Consider the following 17,252-nt stretch of genomic DNA (forward strand, 5'->3'; position numbering starts at 1 on the left):
ATTAGGTGCATTAAGGTACATTAAACTAACAGGGTGGATGCGACATTAATTCATGTTTTTTGTGTTCAACATTTTTAGGATTTCACATATAGAACAAATTGTGACTTTGTGTTTGTCTGGTTCATATGCGGCAGCGGGAACAGGACAGAACAGGAAGGATGTATTCGCATGACTTTGGACAGGGGATTTACTTCGAACAGTGCACACAATACAAGACACAAACATGGTGTGTGTGTGTGTGTGTGTGTGTGTGTGTGTGTGTGTTTGTGCTTATAGAACATGCAGAACAAATATATGTAGAGATGTTCTGAATATCAGAGTGCAGTGAGATACACACATTACAAAGTACACAGTCAACATGCAGTAATTCTATTTGTCATGATCCAGACCGGCAGGGGTTACTCCGGATCCGGAGTCCGGACCGGAGTTTCATTGTATAAATTGTATAAAACTATCCTGTTCGTGTCTGTTCGCCGTCGGGTCATTGTGCGTTAATGTTCCCTTGTCTCGTGAAGTCTGTATTAAACCCCTGTCCTGTGATCGTGCGAATGCGTCCTCCTTCATGCCATGTCCCACCCACAGAATGACCCGACCATGTGGATGCAGCCGATCTACTCCCCGCTGAGATCCAGGGAGCCGTGGATGGTCGGGAGGACGTCTGCTCCATAGTTCCATGTTCAAGATTCCATGTATGGACGTCCCCCGACGCCGCCGTCTCGTCCGGATTCCAGCAACGCACCTCGATGGCCTACGAAAGCTACCGTGGGGTCGAGGAGACCGGTCGTGCAGTTCAGGTGCTCCCGGCGTTAACCGAGACGAGGGAGGCGGCGAACTTCCCAGCGGGGCGTGCCAGAGACTGACCGGAGTGACGGTGCCTGCGGACGGCGGACAGGATGCCGGTCCCCCACGGACGAGCCGTGCTTTGGCCCGGGACTGACGCCGCCGGTGCAGGACTGCCGCCACTCGTCCTTATGGACTTCTCCCCCCTTTCATGGACCGTTTTGTGGGCACTCCCAGGTGGTAGTGCCTTTGAGGGGGGAGTACTGTCATGATCCGGACCGGCAGGGGTTACTCCGGAGTCCGGACCGGAGTTTCATGTTCGTCTTGTGCAATGTTCCCTGATCGTGTTCACCTGGTCTCTATTTATACAATTGTATAAAACTATCCTGTTCGTCCTCCTTCATGCCATGTCCAGCCCAACCCGTGACACTATTGCATAATTTTACATTCAACACAGGTCTGAAATGAGGTTATCTTTGGTATAAGGTAAAGAGTTACTGAAAGAAAATTGTAAAAATGTGCTTACAAACAAAATTATGGCCTGTGTTCAAAGGTGAAACAGCGAGTTAACAGTATTCCATTTTAACACCTGTCTTAAGTGAGTAATTTGGTTTAAATATATGGTTTATGTGTCCCCTACGTATTTGAACCGAAACATATTCCTATTTTGACCAGAGTGCCCGACCTTATGCACATGTTGCCAGAGACCTAATTCTCAAATGCTGCCAAGATTTTCACATGGAAAAAGAACAAAATTATTTAAGTTATCCACAGGCCTAGCTCTTTAGAGACAGGGACACCTGACACTTGTAGAGGCAATTAACTGTCCAACATTTGGCAGCATCAATGACATCCAGCATCACAAGGTATTCTTCCCTGTCAGGAGATAATTGGACATAGGCAAGTGTAAGACGGTCTCTTACAAATGTCACCTACGCTGTCTAAAATGCATTTGGGCTGACAATTGGCTGGGAAACTGATGCCACGTTCCAAGCAAAAGCAAACACCTGCACCCTGTGAAAGTGAAGTGATTGTCATTGTGAAAAACTGCAGCACAGCACACGGTGACACAACGAAATGAGTCCTCTGCTTTTAACCATCACCCTTGGTGAGCAGTGGGCAGCCATGACAGGCACCCGGGGAGCAGTGTGTGGGGACTTTAGTTCTCACCCATTTGATGTCATTTTAAAGCACCACATAATTGACTCCCATCAAAAACTAGGACATTTCCAAATTTGCCTAACCTTTTGAGCAATGGTGCATAATGCTGGTAAATCCCTGTATAAACAGATCGTACCTAGACCAGCACATATCTTTCAACAGCAGAAGCTGGATAGTGTGCATTCAGAAGGATACTGTCAAAACAATCTGATCCCTAACTTGACCTGATCTTTTGACAGCAACAGCTGACATTGTGTGTGTGTGTGTGTGTGTGTGTGTGTGTGTTGGGGGGGAGGACTGAATCACTGAAGGTGAGCACTTTGTCAGCTGGAGATGTAAAGCCATCTCTCAGATTCACAGTATAACTGAGAATTCTATCACATTGGTTTGTAATTCTTGGTGAATGTAGTGTTATAATTAACGTGTATTATAAATGTGTTACATAAATGTGCAGATAATTTGATGTCTTTAAAAAAATTCTTTTAATCTCTCATGAATTAGCGAGGGCATAACGTTTACATACATGTCCAAATCTGAAATTCAGACTCTTATCTAAATCCTTTTTGTTTTAATCAAATTGAACAAATATAGCGTCTAACATGCCTACGCTGCTAAAAAAGGGGCTCAGTATTGTCTGATCTGTATGTAATGTTCAGCACCAAAAGAGAAAAATGGTGCTGATTAAAAGCAAGTCACAGGACATAAAAAATGTGTTTTTGTCTTCGTATGTGTTTGTGCTGTGGGGTGATTATGATGATGCATTATCTTGTTGACATGCAAACGTCGCCTGATGTGCTTCAGTGCAAGAGGACTTAATTGGCCTGTCATTACAATCATTTCTACAGATACATTTTATTGCTTTGTATTAAACTGGTATTTAATTGTATGTGCTGCTGTGGCCACATAATAAACGGCCAGAGCGCAGGAAAAACAGCTTCCTCTAATGAAACTAAAATGACATAATAAAACAACAAAAACGCCTGACAGAATCACTAAACATAAAAACGCCTGGCCTGAAACCAATATTACCAGCATTGCTTCCTGATCCAGAAATCTCTGCATCATGCATTGCATTTTCTACTAGATCACAGCCGATAGCTTCAGCTTTGACAAATGTGTGTGCTGCTATGGCTTATTTTGAATGAGAATCTTACTTTCACGTCTAATCATTTTCTAAAATAAAAAATCTCTGGGACCACAAAAAATAATTAATACCATTTAATTACTGAATAATAAAGTCTGTCGGAGGGTTAATGTAACCCTTCCATGTGTTTGTTCCATTCTTTTCACAGCATCGTTAAATGTAGTTAGTTAATATGAGTTCACGAGGAACTGATTCCTGAGGTTTTTGATGGTTTAATCATGCACACAGTGTAGTTTTGGGCACTTGCTCTGTTTATATGAGCCTAGCTGAGTGGACGTGTGACAGGGTCCGTATTCGTGAACCTCCCTTTCTTCATCTATGGTGAGGCAGCGGCTCCAGCTTGTTGGTGGTGGTCTTGAAGTGAAAGCCAGTGCCGCAAAACCAATTGAATGAGGCGAGAGTAGATGTCTCAGCTCTTTTATGGGTAAAGGACTCCTGTTGCACACGGCGGCTGTTTTTTTATGAACAGGGTCTCAGTTGCCAGGCAACCGTACAGTGATGCTGGAGCCTAACTTGACTGCCGGCTGTTAATGAATCGTTTTTTTTTTTGGAAAACACCGGAACTCTGCGCATGTGATTCTCATGCCACACACGTAGAGCACATGCTCAAGGGATGACATCCGCAAACGCTGCTCTCAGAAATCTGGAATGCAGCGTCATGTGCATCCACCCATACCTCTCACGTTCGCACACGAATACACAATTACACACCCTTCAGCAGTGGACGATGGAGGCAACAAGGGGGAGGCAGGGGGAGGTAAAAAAGTTCACACAATCACAGTATCATTGAGTCTTTTCCATTCAAAACGGCAAAAACATTGTCCAGTTCACCACAGGCATGATTGCTGGAAAAGGTCCACTCAGTGCAGCCATTTCCAAAGATGGTAAGCACAGCTTCTGCCTCGGAAAGGATCTTGTGAAGTTGTGGGGAGATGCCACTCAAAGCGATTATCCCAAAATCTATTACCTTTTAAAACCATCCTTAATTATCCTTTGCTCATTAGGCAGCAGATCAAATACCACTGCCGGCCTCTTGGCACGGAGGAATCCACTTAAAATTCCTCTCCCATTTCTTGTGAGCAGCTCGCTCGGCGGCAGGATTCCTCAGATAAATCCGGCGCATCGGCCTGTCAAGCTTTTCCAGGGCCACCAGACAAAATGGCCCATTCACGAACACTTAACATGGCAGTGGAGAGGACCTTCACCGTGCCAGACGCCTTCCCCCGAGACCCCCAGTACCAGACTGCCCGACACAAACGTCCCCACTGAGCCCCGGCCAGCTGGCCGTGAAATCGGCGGGGTTGAGCAGACCTCTGCAGCAGCAACCTGCCAGACTGAGGCAGCAGTTCGACTCTCAGCTGGCTCCTTATCTTACTCAGGCAAAAGCTCCCAGCACAAATACTGTAGTCAGTTTATTTTTCACTTTAAGAGGTTGTGGCCAAGGACAGAAATGACGTGTAAAAAACATTAAACTAGTATACACTGAATGGGTGGATAGATATTTTCACTGATTTTATTTTCAGATTTCGAATTTTTTAACACAAATATTACAAGAAGAATAATAAACAATAATTGAACTAATTATATAGTTGAACCTACTTCAGCTGATGTACCAGAAAACTTGTACTTGTGAAAAGTTGGACAGTTTTATTGCTTCAGACTTGGGTTAATGAACACAGCACTCCACTGGAACTGATAATATTTAATAATAGTTATTTACAACATGAAGATGTCTGGTGATCAGTAGTTACAGGGACTGGAGCAATTTGGGGTTAAGTGTCTTGCTCAGTGACACAATGGTAATGGGATTTGAACCCAGATCTTCTGGTTCATTGAGTGTGTTACCCACTACCATCCTATATATAACATTGCACAGTGCAGATGCGCACATTGTATTGATAACAATATCTGAGATGTCAGGGTAAAGTGTGAAGCAGGGCATTAACAACTTTTCAAATTGAATTACCTGTCGATAAAGTCGAAGTAGAGTTGACAAGTTGACTATTTTCATATGTACTATAAAAACCACCAGCATCTCTGGCTGTTAATTCCTTTTATTTAGTCCACTTTGGTGTGGTGGTGCAAAATAACCCATGCTGGACTGTCCTTGTGGCAGATGGAGGAAATGAGAGAAGTGTTTATACCATCTTCACCATATCAGTCATCACCACATCTCTGCTGGGAATAATAATTCTCCCGCAAGCCCGGATCGGTGGCATGTGTCAGGTTCAGTTCCACGTGAGACAGGGTTCAGCTGCCTCACATCTCACTTCTGCTACACCTTTAGGTGTTTAGCAAGATGTCCGACCACCTTCGATTGTGGAGTGAGAGCATAGAAAGAGGAAGAAAAAACACACAACTTGTCGACTTCTCTCTTAGGGGTCGTCAACTTGTGTCTCTGACGTCGACGCATCTGCAAAACAACTTTTCTGTTAATGCCCTAGTGTGAAGTAATGTCCTGACTAAGATCTGAGAAGCTCCTCCTCTTGTTCTTCCCGCTGGCCTTACAGGAGTTCATCATTGTGTTTCATCAGAAAAAAATCCACAAAATCAGGAGACTTGATATTCCCTATGATGATATTCCCTTCAAATTCACACAACAGTGTCTATTTCCTGTCTTTGATCAGGAGACAGGTAGGAGACAGGTAGGAGAGTCAAGTGACCTTCAAGAGACATGGCTTGAAAAGAAATGATCAGCAGGGGAACATAAAGGTCTAATTTGATTCGAGCGCACAGCCACCAGGCATCACTTCAGAGCTTTCCTGTGCTCTGAGGATCACAAGGTAGGATGAAGAATGAGGGCCGTGTTTAAAGCCTGTAGGCCTCGTCGCAAGGCATCTTCTGCTTCTTTGTGAGAAACGTGGATTTATGAAACTTCCACCAGTACAACGTCCGAACGTTCCTCTGCCTGTGTCAGTTAAGCATTTCAACCCCCAAAATATGTCTAATTGGTTTCTAATTGGATTCTATAAACTTGTTGAAAAACTTACTGAATGGTGGACATAACAGTGAGCAATTTTACATCACTGTTGAGTTCAGAATTGTGCTGGAGCCACTGGAGCCATCATTCAGCATAACCGTGCCCCAAACAATCCATCTTTATTAAAACTACACAACTTTGGTGTTTCAGAGTGGTTATTTCAGTTCTAAGTTACAGCAGGCACCACAGTGTGCTAGATAACTGGGCTCAGCAACCCTGCCAGAACCTCACAGTGATGATAACATGAATATGAGAGACTATGTCATACAAATTTCTAACTTGTGCCTTTGGTGGACATGCCCCCAGATCAATGTCTGAAACAATTAATTATTTTATAATCATTAAAGTTTGTCTAAATGTGCATGATACATTATTTATCTATCTGCTTTACACACATGAACAACCTTTATTTTTTCAATTGTAATTGTTCAGAGGAGTCAAGAATGGGTTCCTGATGCCACATCAAATCATTATGCAGTAGAGCTTAGCGCCTGTCGGCTACACACGATTACCCCTGTAATACCGCATTGGAAATTGACGGCTTAATTAAATGCCTCTTCTACTGTCGAGCGGGAAGCAGAGGTGACACGCCAACAGCAAGGATCCCCCAAGTAAAACCATCCACCGCTGCCACAGAAAGACTAATTGTGTCCTTCAAGCTTTATCCTGCAGCACAGCCCCTGTTTTGTCTGCATGGTGGTCCTGCGTGGATGTATAACTCCTGCAAGCGTCTTCATTTTGGGAAGTGTTGTAACTTGGCTGGACACTCAAATTACGGAAGAAAGAGATTCTCTTTTGTTTTGTTGTTGTTCTGTTGACAGAATATGAAGGGGGAAGGACGGCAGGGGGGGAGGGTTTTTGATAGGGGCACTGGCAGCTCAGGTCTCTTAGGCTGAAATGGAACAATGCACGGCATTCCCATCTGTCCCTGTCCACAAACCTCACTCTCCATTTCAAAAGGCAACGCGTGGGATTTGCTGAGATTTCAGATGGCAAAAAATGATAAATAATTCAGGCTGTAGCCAGGACAGCAAACGCTCCAGCGTTCCTCTGAGACCTGGGGTGAGAGGATCAGAGCAGACAATGTGTGTGTGTGTGTGTGTGTGTGTGTGTGTGTGTGTGTGTGTGTATGTGTGTGTGTGCATTTGAGACCAATACATGTGTTCATAACGAGTTTACAAAAAGACAAATGGGATGGTGTCAAAAACTCAGATGAAGCCTAATTCAAGTATACACTACCATAATAAAAACATATTCATCAAAATTATGAACTTGAATCAGGGTTTGAACAGATGATTAGTACAATTTCCTTGTGGATCAAGAAAGTATCTATCCATCTAATCTGTTTGTGAAACATGTGCGTTCAAAAGGAGAATTTGAATGAACTGGGTGCAGTCCTCTCTGCATTTTCATGGTATTCCGGGAATTATTTGTGGCAGGGGCTCCCTCCATTCCAAGTTGAAAAACCCCACCCTGCAGCCTCAGCAAAGTCTAAATTTAGACTTCATCTTGGAAATATAAATAGCCCAGCAGCTGAAGAGGCCTTCTGAAGATTGCAAAAGTTTACATCTGATGCAAAGGATAATGAAGGCCGTGGGTATATAAATGCCATGTCTATTGCTGTGTTATTAAATGAAATTTTAATTGTCTCACATTGAACCAACAGATGACAACCATTTTGTCATGTAGATATGTTTTTAGCTGTTGTTCTCCAGTCTGAACCACAATTGTGATGTAGGTGAATGGACTGTTGTCTAGTTACTGTAGTTAAAACTAGTACATCAAAGGCAATTTAAGACTTTGCCAGTTTTGAGATTATGGAAACCACAATAAAATGTTTTCATGGCCTTTATAGTGGCACAAATATTGTCCAGCTTTCCAGTTTGGAAACTTTAAACAATCTGTATCTGTAAAAAGAAACTTTCATGGCCACAGAAAAAAAAGAAAATGATGCAATAAAATTGGTCAATTTAGCAGACAAATGAGTCAGAACGTCATAATTGTAGTATTGTTAAGCCTGAGCATAATATTCGGAAAATGTAGACAATAGAAAAATTTTATGCACTGGGGCTCTATTGCTGGTGACACTGAAATTCTGTTGTGCCAGAGGATCAATGCATTAATAGCTCTGTTATGCCACAGGGTGAAAAGGGAGATGAAGCGCAAATGACATGTGCAAATGATAAGTGTTTAAATAAACAAAAGAAACAAAGGCATGGTGGTCTGAAAACAGAATACGAACGAAAACGGAAATACAGAGTGCACCTTGGACCGTCTACACACAAACAATTCACAACACCCTATGCTGCCCCCAGTCTGACATATGAAGGGTTCTAATCACCAACAGCAGTCAGTCAACCAGCAGTAGTTGAAGTGAAGTGATTGTCAAATGTGATACACAGCAGCACAGCACATGGTGCACACAGTGAAATTTGTCCTCTGCATTTAACCCATCACCCTGAGTGAGCAGGGGGCAGCCATGGCAGGCGCCTGGGGAGCACTGTGTGGGGACGGTGCTTTGTTCAGTGGCACCTCAGTGGTACCTTGGCGGATCGGGATTCAAACCGGCAACCTTCTGATTACAGGGCTGCTTCCTTAACCGCTAGGCCACCACTGCCCCTTGTGGGTGATTAGAACCCATTCACGCCTGTGCTTCGGTGCCATGGGTCTTTTTTTGCTAAATATTTGTCAGGATTGGCCCCAGGTGAGGTTGCCAGCTGGAGTCAATTCTGACAGCTATTAAAAGCCTGTTACTCCGCCCCTCTGCATGGACGCCATTTTTGTGGACTCTGGTGTGAACTTTACCTTGCAACGGTGTACCCTTGTTTTGAGTTCTGGCAATCGCCACACGCCTGCAGGCTCGTTTGTGTTTTCCTGTTTCGGCCACCGAGCCGCGTTTATTTGTGTTTATTTATTATTATTAATAAATCCTTGTTTCCCGTATGTCCCGCCTCTGCGCTTCCCTCCCCCGTCAGCTCGCCGTCGTGACAATAATGAAGAAACACTGTCTATGTTTCTGATTTTAAGAAAAAATATGTTGCTGTATTTTTTATATTTTACATAATTATTGTCTTTAATGAAATAAAACAATTATTTGCCTCATTTTTTTAATTGATCGGATAACAGTAGTTACTGCTTCCAAAAGATTTCACAGAACACCACTTTCTTCCTTGCAAGTATCTTTTAACAGGTTTTGCCAAGAAACTGACAGGATTGCTCAGACCAAATCAGCATCTGGAACGTCTACATCACTTCATAACACCTCAAACCATGCAGACATGCATGCCTCATAATGCTGAACAAACATGTTGGTTGGAAAGTATTGCAACCAAATGAGATGAAAAGTGTTGAAAAGGTGCAGCTAACTGTCACAGTCTGCTTCACTATGTACCTTCCAGACAGACTTGTGGTACCTTGCAGTAAAGTACAGTAACATTCTAGCAATTTAAGCTTACCTTTTTCAGAAAAAAAATAATCATAAAAAAACTACAACAGACAAACTCTTCTATGGAAGAATACAGTAAAGCGATTGACTGATATGAAGCCATTACAATGGTGTATGTGCAGAAAAGGGCTTTTGGGACTCTTTTGCCGAGACAGGGGCCATGAAAACATTTATGAGCAGGGAAGAGTAATGGTGATGGGAGTCTTGTACACTGCCATGCTCCCTGGAATGCAAAACAGGCTCTACTGTGGCACCTGCAACATCAATAATATTCATTTATTGACCACTGCAGGCTGCATCTGATTCCACAAGCCTTGCATTAGCCCCAACACTGCATCTCCAGTCTCCGGTTAATCTCACGCCAGCGTGGCATGTAATGTACAGTGTGCATACAAAACCATTCCGGGGAACAGGCGTCATCTTTCATGCTCATCATCTAACGACTCAAATGGAGATCCATTATTCCAACAGTCATTACTTTTATTGTCTGTGTGCCTGAAGAAATAGAATAGCACGAAACGACAAATATCTATATTAAGAAACATGCGTTTACATTTACAACATTTTGACACTAAAATAGTTGCTCTGAATTCTTTTCATGTCTATTTATGGCAATGCACGTGAAGCATCTTTAGACCACAAGAACCTGAACCTTAAATAATTGTGGACAGAATGACAAGATTGCAGAAGGATGTAACCATTTACATGATTTAATACATGTATTAAATACATGTATTCAGAAGAAAATAAAGGAACAATATCTGAAAACCACTACTGTTTCCCTGGATTTTGTCATAATCCGGTCCGGAAGGGGTAACTCCAGGTTTCATGTTGGTCCTGTGTTATTATGTTTCCTGATTGTTTTCACCTGTATATGATTGTATAAAGCTGCCCTGTTCGTGTCTGTTTACCATCGGGTCATTGTTACCTGATGTTTCCCCCATTCTGTTCACCATGTATTAAACCTCTGTTTCGTGATGTTGTGCATATGCGTCCTTCTTCCTCGCCGATCTTCCATTGTTCCAGATCTACTGCCTCGCCATGTCAAACCAGTGTGACAGATTTAGATGATTTTAGCCCATAGAACATGGACTTTAAAATAGAATGGAGGGATCACTCTCCACTGTGGATTGATGGATCTTGTGTGGAGACTGTCAAAGTTCCTCAGTGTTTGCCAATAAAATAACCTCTCCTGGGATCTCAACAATAGATAAGAAAGCCCAGCAGCATTTTTACTTCCTGAGAAAGCCCATCTCCCACCACCCATCCTCACCACCTTCTAAAGAGGTACTATTGAGAGCATTCTGACCAGCTGCATCACTGTCTGGTTTGGGAACCTCACCACATCAGACCACAAGATCCTACAGTGGATAGTGAGGACAGCTGAGAATATTATTGGAAACTCTCTTCATAATGGACATTTATTAAACACGCTGCATCCGAAAAGCAACCAGCATTGTGAAGGACTCAACACACCCCTAAAATGCACTCTTCACCTTCTTAGCATGTGGAAAAAGGTACCGAAGCATGCGGGTCCTCACTACCAGGTTCTGCAAGCTTCTTTCCGCTGGCCATCAGAAAACTGAAGATCCTGAGAAAACACAATACCTCTGTTGTGTTTAGAAAATATTATCTATTATTGCACTGTTCCATTTTTCGCATTAGTATTTGCACTATTTTTACTCTGCAACTTCATTATTTATTTCACTGGTTTAGCGCTGTCTGTGTTTTTGTTGTCTTGATGTTTTGTTTGCCTTAAATGTTAGTCTTGCACTGTTTTTCCCCCATGTTTACACTTTATGTAGCTTGATTTGTCAATGTTGCATTATATATATATATATATAGAGAGAGAGAGAGAGAGAGAGAGAGAGAGAGAGAAGAAGCACAGCATATACATATATATATATATATACACACACACACACACACTCAGGAGAGTGTGTGTGTGTGTGTGTGTGTGTGTGTATCTCCTTTGTAGAGGTTAAAAATAACTTACCCACTGCAACCCTTCAACTCATTTTTACCCCCTGTCCCTGTTCATATTTAATGATAATGATAAAACAACGTTTCTTATTTGATAAAAGACTCTTTCACCCCCCAAAAAAAGCATATCAATCAAAGCAGATTCCCTGTGGTTAAATCAATTGGATCAGTATGTGGTGAAAGCAAGCATTCTGGATAGAAGCTCTTTTTGGGTACCTGGCAACCCTCCAGCCTGGAGTTCCCGTCTGAATGTGCAAATGGACCTCGGCTGAATGGATATGACAAATTCCCAGAGACACTGTGAAGGAAGGACTGAAAAGGCCCACTGACCTGTCCATACCCTCCGGATCCGGCGCCCAAATGGCCATTACAAAGATATTATCACATACAAAAAAAGTCCAGAAAAAGAGTATCCTGTTACACATTAACACACACACTTTATTGATTACAGCTCATTATCAACCAACAGACAAGCCTTCCTGCCACATGAACACACACACATCCACATCTGAAATGTGGACAGGTGGGTAGAAGTAGTCACCATTAAAACCTATAGGCCTGAAGACACTAATTAAGTCCCACGGGTGAGTTATTGATTTATGGAGTGCTGCTGTCACCCGCCACAGAAACAGGGCTGAGATGGTGATGGTGACAACCGTGGTGGGCACTCAGAACCCCTCCTCTAGTCATTTGGCTTCACTGACACCAAGGTTCACTATGTGTCCCTTAAGATACCAGAAATGAAAAGCTTAAATAGGTCCCAGCATATTTAAATGTCACTCCAGCCACCTATTTTACAAAAATGCTGCATATTATTATCACTATCCTATTGAATCGAGTGTCATTGGTACAAAGTTAGGGAAAATCTACTAAATCCATGCATGAGCCTGCAGTTACAGCATTAGAAAAAATGAAAAGACCAAGGCATCATTTTTGCATGTGGGTACATGTAAATATACAACACATATATGCTGAAATCACAGAATACCGGATTGACTGGAATGTGAGGTTTTAATTTTTTCACAACATACATCTTACGTTTGTGCTCTAAAGTGCAACAAAAAAAAGTAGATTCCCTTATTTGGGTCATTGTGACAATTCCAGTGTGACTTCTGGTACTGCGCACAGCAAAAGTCAAGCAGCTAAAGTTCAATTGAAATACATATTTTCTTTAAAGAATGTAGAGTGGAAAAAACAATATTTAGTTTTGGTAAAGTAGTGTGGTTTATTTGGCACCTGGCATTATCACTCATTAATAATTTACTGCTCCTTGCCTTGGTGCTCATTTTATTTAGAATCCATTTCCTTTGTGGTGCATGTGGGCACTTGAGCAACAAACTCTCTCCACTGAATTTGTAATGGGTCAAATTTGAACGTTTCAAATCTGGGATCAAGATGCAATAAATCAGGTAACTGATTTGCATCAGATTTTGTCAGCTTTTATTTATTTATTTGACAAAGAAGAGTCTGAATTCATCTGCCTGTTCGTTACTTTTCCTTACCAACTTCCAATTGTTTTGTGGACCTGGAATCTTTGTCTGATGTAACTCTATTACAATAGGACAAACTGTACAATACTTATCCTTCCTCACCATAACATAATGCTTAATGTAGGTGAGGCAATGGCAAATTTACATAGTCCTAATCACTCCTGTGGATGATGAAGTTCATTGATGCCACCTGGTGCAAAATGGGCACCATGGCATTACACTTTGTGATATATTAAGTGACAAAATGTATCAATTAATTTCTCATTAGAAAAGGCTAGAAATTTTCTAGTCACAATTTTACTTATACAGAAGTAAAAAATCTACAGAAAGAAATAACAAAACCTGCAACAATGCAAAAAAAAATTTGGGAAAATGCAAACAAAGCCACCAGTGGGAGCGTAGCCTAGGCCAGCTGTTAACAGTGTGTCCAGGGAGTATGAGAGTTGCCAGATTAAGAAAACCCAATCCACATTTGTGGAGGGGCTAGGTGTGGATCTGTATGACCAGTATAACATGGTCACCTTGATTTGAGACATTTAGTCAATAAAACCTTCAGGGTCTATGCTTTTTGTCACATTCCTGTCAATGAAATCTTGTTCCCAGGATGTCACAGGCTGAAAAAAAATCTTTCAGTCATCTTACAGATCTGAAATGAAATGCCATTATACCCCACCCATAGCATCCTAATGGAACAATAATTGATCTGAACAAAATATTTTTGACACTCATTGTGTCTGTTTCTGCATCATTAAAATACAGTTAATTGTCACATGGGCAGGATATGGCAGGAAAAAGGGATGCAATTATATTTATTTTAAAATAATACATTCAATGACATGATGAGGAACAGACACAATTAGGATACATATATATACATCATATATATATGATGTTGGCCTACAAAGCCACACATGGAGTAGCACCATCCTACCTCACAGCCCTTATTACACCTCGCACTGCACCTCGTATACTCCGAGCCTCCAGTACTGCTCGCCTGGTCCCTCCATCGCTAAAGGTAAAAGGAAAACATTCATCTAGACTCTTCTCCGTCTTGGCCCCTCGGTGGTGGAATGAACTTCCCCTCGAGGTCAGAACAGCTCAGTCACTGAGCACCTTCAAACGACAGCTCAAGACCTTCCTCTTTAAAGAATATTTAGATTAAATTGTAACTTTCTTGTTGTGGAACTTGTGTACAGAATCTACAACAGAGTGAATAAAAAGATTGTATTCATAGTTGGGGGTCCTAGTGAACCGGAATTGATCTCTTCATCGATGGACCAATGGTGCCACCATGCTGGACAATGTCAGGGTCCAGGTCTTCCAGAGCCAGGGAGGATCATTGATGCCTGCAGTACCGGATCCCTGTCGTTGCCACCATACTCTCAAGGTACCTAATCACAGAGTCCTGAGTAATCTCAGCCTATTTAGCATGATTACTCAGGACTCCTTGAAAAGCATGTCGACAGCACCTAGTGATTGCTGCGACATTGATGTGGACTGTACTTACGTGGTGTTTCTCCTGTTCTCCTGTTTTCTGGCCCTCATGCCTGTTTTAGTTGTTCTTATTAAAATCCCAATTCATAATGATGTCCTACTATGTGCCTCATTCCCCATCTCACCCTGAGTCACGACAATTTCAAACATCCTGATTCGAGCAACACTTCAGTGCTGGTTCGTAATGTATATGTGCTCATAATCTGCGGGTATATTGTACAGCAATAAAGTGGGACGTCTTGAGGCAAGATGCACCACATGGGTAATATTTCTTACATGACTGTCCTCTAATTATGACACATTACCTGTGAGACTGGGATAACGTAGTAAATTGCCGTTTAATTGTCACTTTATTTTTCACAATAAAGCCTCCCTCCAGCGCAGGGATGTGATTTCATCTTGCTGAAGAAGTGTGTTTATGATTGAACGTAGTGACTGAGATGCTGCGGTTTGATGCAAACCTGATTCCGCACCTATAACTCCTCCCTGAGACAAGACTGCAGCCCATCTGATGTCATTAAGATATGGGATTACAGGAGGGAGTGCAGGGGATCGGCAAACATGAGCAGTGGCCTGCTGTGGGGGGGGGAAATGTAAAGCTCTCTGGCTTCACCCTTCAAACCCCCGGGCCTGCTGAAGTAAACTATGGTTTTTGTCTTTAGTTATTCACTGGAGTTCACCAGAGTAAAAAAAACTGTACCGCAGCACAGTTATTTTTCTTGTGCTTTCTGGCAGGGCAAAATGTCAGAGCAACATTTTGAGCTGTGAGCACCACACACCCACTTTTTTGCCTCTGCACCTCAATGGAGAATTTTAGCTGCAGAACGCCACAGAAATGAAATTTAATGAATTCCTTCCATGCTGCAATGCATGTGTAACCAGAAGGACACAACTCAGCAAAATGTGCAGGCATGAGTAGAGAACCTGTGCAGAATATTCTATGTTTTTAAAAGGAAAGACCAGGCCAAGCTTATGTGAAAGGTCAGCTGAGTCACATGACATCAGGGCTTGGTGAAAAAGCAGCAACCGTCTCAGAGTAGCTGACAGGTAGGGAGTGACACTGACGCCCTTCAGCTGCTAAGCGCCTGCAGATCATCGGCTGTGAAGGAAGTCCAGCAAGTGGAGGTTGCGCAAGACACTGAGGGACAGGCAGACACAAAAAGAAACAAAAAAGGCCTGAGTTTTTCGCGTATATAGAAGGAGAAATACAATTCTGTTTGAGCAAAAGAGATTTTTTTTCGTCTAAAAGAGATTAATATTGACCTGACAGCTCCTTTGCAGGTTCATTAAGTGCATTTTCTAGCACAAATGTAACAAGTCTGTTTCATAAAGAGAAAGTTATTGCTGAACATCAATTACACTTAATTTCTCTCTACAGGCTGATTTGTTCCAATTTCTTCTAAACAGTAGCCTGAATTTTTTTATAGATTACTTTCTCAGACAAGAGATTTTTTTTTCTCAGTTAATCTCTTGAATGGATGATGAGTCGTAATAAGGATTTTCCAAACTGGGGTGTTCCAGGCCACCACAGGGCACATACAAACACTGTTCACACACACATATAGATCACATGCCTTTGGACCTGGAGGAAACCCACACCAACACAATGGGAGCATGCAAACTCCACACATACAAAAGCCGGGACCCACAAATGAACCTACAACCTTGAATGTGTGAGGCCATGTGAGAACTAACATTAATCTAATATTACACCATTGCATGACTGAATCAATACTCATTGATATATAGATTTCAATTAGCAGTTCACAAAGTGGTGGTAGTGGTGGGCAGTGGTGGCTTTGCTGTTAAGGTTCGAATCCTGATCCGCCAAGGTGCCACTGAGCAAAGCACCGTCCCCACACACTGCTCCCCAGGCGCCTGTCATGGCTGCCCACTGCTCACCAAGGGTGATGGTTAAAAGCAGAGGACACATTTCGTTGTGTCACCTTGTGCTGTGCTGCAGTGTTTCACAATGACAATCACTTGACTTTCACTTGCTAAATGCTTATCACTCCAACTGTCACATCCACAGGCTGTGGGAGGATGGAAGTGAAGGCAAAGGACATTGACACACAAAGGAAACGGGAAAAGGGCATGAATGAGGTGAGTCTGGCCATTTGCAATCTAGTTCATGTCTGTATCCAAGTAGATAAAGCTTTAATAAAAATGGAGATACAGTTCTAATTCCTGAATATTAAATCTTTAAATAAAAATCATTGTTTAATTAACTGAATCATTATTCAGAAAAAAACACCAGAAGAATTGATTTTATTGGATTTTATCGGTGAATTGGAATAGGTTTTTTAAGATTTGTTTTCTAAATGCGTATATTTCCATGTATATTCACCAAACATGATTTACACAGATCAATGTTTACTGGTGTAAGAAGCCTCTTTTACTGTTGACCTTGCTGTACTGGAGTAAAATTGGATAAGATCACTTGTATATCTGCCATTCTGAATGGGGCTGAATGAAGCCACACACACACACACACACACACTCATCAACCTTTCTGCTGTAACATCACAGAAAGCAGCGTCTCCTAGCAACTGATGCCCAGCACAGTCACACAGTTTCACTCTAGTCCAGTGAAGATACTCATGCTGCCACAACATTAGAAAGCACTGTATATATATCATGTATATATATAAGGGCAAGTGCACATTTTTATGATGCATTTCTGTGATAACTGGGATAAAGTGCAATTCTATGTGATGTAATGTAATGTGAAATATGCAGCAAACCTGTGTAATTTAAAGCCATTTCAATGATGCT

This window comes from Denticeps clupeoides, chromosome 15 (genome assembly GCF_900700375.1).
Source record: "Denticeps clupeoides chromosome 15, fDenClu1.1, whole genome shotgun sequence".
Taxonomy (NCBI): Eukaryota; Metazoa; Chordata; class Actinopteri; order Clupeiformes; family Denticipitidae; genus Denticeps; species Denticeps clupeoides.